Source organism: Chenopodium album, chromosome 24, assembly GCF_948465745.1.
Source record: "Chenopodium album chromosome 24, dcCheAlbu1.1, whole genome shotgun sequence".
In the NCBI taxonomy this organism is placed as follows: Eukaryota; Viridiplantae; Streptophyta; class Magnoliopsida; order Caryophyllales; family Amaranthaceae; genus Chenopodium; species Chenopodium album.
Genome location: NC_137857.1, coordinates 18,129,189 through 18,134,453, shown reverse-complemented (window position 1 = coordinate 18,134,453; position 5,265 = coordinate 18,129,189). Strand labels below are relative to the sequence as shown.

The 5,265-nt window shown below is 37.5% G+C and overlaps 1 non-coding gene across 1 annotated transcript; it reads left to right on the top strand.

Annotated features, from left to right (window-relative positions):
• Positions 1-2,948: 2,948 nt before the first annotated feature.
• LOC145612843 (small nucleolar RNA R71) lies at positions 2,949-3,054 on the top strand. The gene has a single exon (XR_014106758.1). It is a non-coding gene; the product is annotated as a small nucleolar RNA R71 (small nucleolar RNA).
• Positions 3,055-5,265: the final 2,211 nt, after the last annotated feature.

Sequence of the window (5,265 nt, the reverse complement as noted above, 5' to 3'; positions counted from 1 at the left end):
CTTGTTGCTCGTTTTACCCAAGGTAACCTCATTTTTTTATTCTAATTTTTCTGGGTATTTGTTCTTCTTAACATTTTGATTTGATTAATTTTGAATTGGATTTTAATGGGTCTACATTGTGTTGAATTTATGTATCCTAAATTTGATTTCAGATTTCTATTACTGCATTACTTTATGTTTCATGTTTTTTTGAGTAGTTAGTTTGTTTTTGTATAAATTTGTGTTGTTTGTTTATAATTATGGCAATTGGGTGTAGATAGAGATCATTTAGTTACCAATTTGGTTAATTAGTTTTGTGGGCAGTGAATTTTTATCAGAAGAATAGAACTCTGACTGTGTTAAGGTGGATTGTCCGAATCTTCATCATAATCTCAAGTGGGCACTATTACTGTGATATTGATTTGCATTAACTTTGGTCAAATATTGCTTTTGTTTTAACTACATATACTGCTTGTTTAATTTGGATTACTTGCTTGGTCCATTGCTCCATATATTCCTAATATTGTGAACTTTTGATAATTTTGGGTTGTGTTTCGCTTTTGCTATTGAGTTGATTTTGTAATGCTGTTGAGGTAGCATTTTATGGCTTATCTGTAGATGGATTCTAATTTTTTGTTGTTCACAGGTATATGAATCAGACTTGACTGAACTATTTACCTGGACTTGCTCAAGATGTAATAGAATGACAAAGGTTCTTGACTTACTATTATTAAATTTCTGTTTACATGTTTTATTTTCTCAGATTATCTCTAGTGGGAATTATGTTTAGGTATGTATATTTCTTAATTAGAAATCGTTTCCTGTTAATAGGGATTTGAAATCATAGAGCTTATTGTTGATGTTCAGCATTGCTTGCAGGTGCGTAGTCACATCTTTATCTATCCTATATGCTTCACACAATTATTGTCAGTTCCTCACTTCTCTCTAATATCATTATTCTGTCTAATGCAGGCATATGTTGGGGTTGCTAAGGATCTAAATGCTATTATTGTTGCATTTAGAGGAACCCAAGAACACAGGTTACATTTTTTTTATTAAGAACTTTTTCTGTTTGAAATTGATACTTTTAAGGTTGGTTATTAGTCTTATTACATAGAAAGTTATAATGTTTAGATAAATTGTTGGTTATAAGAAAGCTTTACATACTCTGATACTTTCTCAGTGCTAAACAAAAAAAAAATGATGCTTGGTCAACGTGTACATCTCTTTACATACTCTTTTTGTTAAGTTAAGAACTGAGTTGAAGACTACTATTATAAACTATGAAATGAGAGGATTACTCCATGGTCGATCAGTGATTTAGTTGCTTATAATTTTTTTTGTTCATGAGTTGATATTTATTTAGATAGTAATTAAAAATTCTTATGTAAGAACCAATACATGAAATGGGTCTTGCTAGCTTTTTGTAGCCTCATGGCAGGTGACTTGGCAATAGCTTGGGTGTTGCAGGTACATATGTGTTGTTGCTTTTGTTGTTAATTGTTGTTCGTTCTGTTTTTGTTCTTGTTTGATGTTACTGCTATTATTGCATGATGTTACTGTTGCACGCGTTGTGGCGTTGTTGCATATTTGCTTCTGCCTTCCATTACTGACTGAGTTGCTGACCCAATAATTTTCATGGTTGTGTTTGTGTCCTCTATTGTGTCTGTGTGTTCGTGAAGAATGTTCATGACTGAATACGGGGGAGAATGTTCAGGAAGGAATTAGTCGCTATAATCCTTCCCTGCTGCAGTTACTTTTGTTTTAGGATTATAGTTACAAGTTTGTTGATAATTTTACTCGTTTTTTTTCTTTTTTGGCATCTGGCAACCTTCAAGGGAAGTTGCTTCCTCTAAGTTTTGCTATCCTCGAATGTAATCTCCTACCATCCTGGCCTATATTATGGGGCATCATTTAGTTATAAAAGGTTTTTCCTTCGTCCTCCATTCATCTCAAACTTTGCTTTACGCCCTCTTGCAAGCATATTAAGGAGCAGCTAATTGGAGATTGATTGAAGATTTTTTTAGAAGAAATGAGCAGATTTGTTCCTCTATAACTAGTCACGAATGAAGTATAAGCTGGAGTTATATCTGTTGTAATAGAAAACTCATTACTATGAGATTTTGTACATTAGTACATGTACTATAATATACTTCTATTAAATAAAAAAAAGTTTGCCCCAATTTTTAGGTTTATATACATATTTTGGTTATATTTTCAGTATGAAATACGTTTTTTGGTAAAAAAATTTTTAGACGCATGATTTTTGGTAAATATATTTTGGGTTTCTTTTTTAAAAGAATATGGACAAGAAAAAGTGTCCCTAACATAAAAAAACAATGACAGAAAAAAAGCGTCGTTAAAATATTGAACATCAAATATTTGAAACTCTAGACACAAAAGAGTGTCACCAATCTAAGGATTTTAGACATAAAAAAGCGTCGATAAAGTCGAATAAGTGCGCCAACTACTACAAATTCGACGCTTCGTATATTTTTTTGGACATAGAAAAGAGTCGAGATTCTCGACGCTTTTCTATGCCCAAAAAAAATTCTCGACTCACTTATTTTCGCCGCGTCGAGAAATATTTTTGCGACGCTTTTTTGTGTCGAAAATAAGGTTTAAAAGCGTCGAAAAAGCACGCTTTTTGTAGTAGTGAAGGGGAGGTATTACCATGAGGGTTGGACCTTTCTTTCATCATTTCGTCCATTTGATTGGACATCTTGGAGATTTGGGAAGAAAGGTTGTTGATTGCGTTGGCTTGCTCCAATGCATAGACACCTTTGCTAGAAGTGGCCTCCCTTTCTCCTTCGTACCAATCGTTATAGTGCTTTGCGGCCTCCTCTATGATGCATTCCACTTCACCCTCTCCTTTGTTTATGATTGGACCGCCGGCGGCGGCATCTAGGCTTGTTCTCCCTTGAGGTGAGAGACCTCCATAGAAAGTGTGGATGAGTTAATACTTGGGTATCCCATGATGTGGTCATTGACGTTGAAGCTCTTTGTACCGGTCCCATGCCGCACTTAGAGTCTCACCACTCTTTTGGCGAAAACCTTGAATTAAAGATCGAGCCTCGGCGGTCTTCCTATGGTTATAAAACCTCCTCAAGAAAGCCGTAGTTACTTGGTCCCAAGTTGTGAGAGAATTAAGGGGCACCTCCTTCTCTAGCCATTCTAGACCTCTCCCAATTAAAGAAAATGGAAACATCTTGAGGCGGATATACTCTTGAGTCACTCCGTTGGCTTTGACTGTGTCACAATACTTCTCGAATTCTTTCAAATGCTCATGCGGGTTCTCAAATTTTCCACCCGATAATTGTTTCCTCTCGATTAAAGCAATCAAATTGGGCTTGATTTCGAAATTGTTGGCTTGAGTGGTAGGGGTTAGGATCCCACTTTGGGCTCTAAAGGCTTCGGGAGCCCCAAGACGACTCAAAGGTGTATTCTCTTCCATTTTAGAACCTTCTTCACTTTCGGACTTAAAGATTGAAAAGGGGTTGATTTCCGGACTTGATGGCGAATTAGGGCTATCTAAGTCTTCACTTGAGGGTGAAGATGGTGGAGTATCTTCCAATTCTCTTACTCCTTCTTTCGTTGGGGTGTGAGAATTTCTACTCCTCGCTCTCGCTTCTCTTCGAAGTAAGGACAAAGATCTTTCTAGCTCCGGATCAATGGGCATCAAAGACCTTGAGCGAGTTCGTCCTCTGTTCATATAACAAAGCTAAGGAGAACGTAAGCACTGACAAGTAACAAGTAGTAGCAAATACTAACAAACAAGGAATGAGATAGTCTCAAATAAAGTAATGAAAAAGCAATGGAAGCCGTCTCCCTGGCAACGGCGCCAATTTGACAAGGGAATAAACGCATCGTCAATTGTCTATCCCTAGATCAAATATAATTTATACACCTAAACAAACCAAATACAAGTACAAGGCAAGCATAGGGGTCGAACCACAAGGAGACATGCATAAACACCACATTCACTACTTAATACTTAAGCTACCTTGGAACAAGAAGTGTGAATAACTAAGAGATTAAACTAGAGATTAAGAATGATTAAAAATCAATATAACTAAGCACCAAGGGAGGTAGGAAGATGTAGTTTCCATTTGATCATGCAATAACACGGAAGCAAAGCAATGGTAAACTAAGCATGCAAGAATATCGAATTAAAGCTCAATCTAACCGCCTTCCGGGGTTAATCAATTTCTCCTAACATAGCCTCCATGTTTCCACACTAGAACCATATATTAGAAGGTGCAATCAAAGAACTATCGATAACAATGAACCTTAACTAAGTCAACTTCCGTTTCTTGTTAGCAAAGATTCACCTTTAATCAACTAACAATGTGCACTTGCAAGAAGATTAAAGAATATCAAACATACAAAGACTTTAATCACCATTAACAAAACCCCAACATCATAAGCATGAATCAATCAACAACTACACCATCCCCACACCCTTGGCTAGGTGACTACTAACAAACCATATTAAAGACAATATCAATCATCAAATCAATAAGCATCAACATGATCAATAAGCAAAGAAGGAAAATCGAAATAAGAAAACAAAACTAAATACAAAAGTAAAGAAAGAGAGTAAGAGATTGCTCATTAATTGAAGATGAAGATTTACAAAGATTCAATCAAGCTCCTTCTTCAATATCCAAGTTCATCAATGGAAATCCACACTTTCCCTCTCTACTAATGAAGTTTCTCTCACTAGATTAGGGCTAAAATGTTTCTAAGTAATGATAGATGATGCACTAAACTCCCTACGACCTATATATATAGGTCCTTTAAAAGATACAAAAATACGAAATAAAAAGACCGCAACTCAGCGGTGCGCGCCCGCGCTGAAGATGTGTGTGCGCCCTCGCAGATATTGCGCGCCCGCAGATCTGTGGGTACGGAGAATGAAACCCATGGATGCGCGCCTTCTCCCAGCAATACTGCGCGCCCGCGCTTGAGGAGTGTGCGCCCGCACACAAGGCGTACGCAACACTCTGTTTTGGTTCTGCTTCTGCTACTATTCTGTGCGGGTTCTCCCAGGGCTGCGCGCCCGCACACATCAAGGTCGCGCGCCCGCACACAAAGCGCGCACAAGGCGCACAAATCTTCTGTTTGTGTTCTGTTCTTGGAGCAATCCTGCGCGGGTTGTCACAGTGCTGCGCGCCCGCACACAGGGGAATTTGGGGGTGAATTGCTCTTCTTCCAATGCCTTGATTCCTACAAAACAAAAAGAAAGAAAACAAGGAGAAAGGCAAACAAAGAAAAGAGGAACAA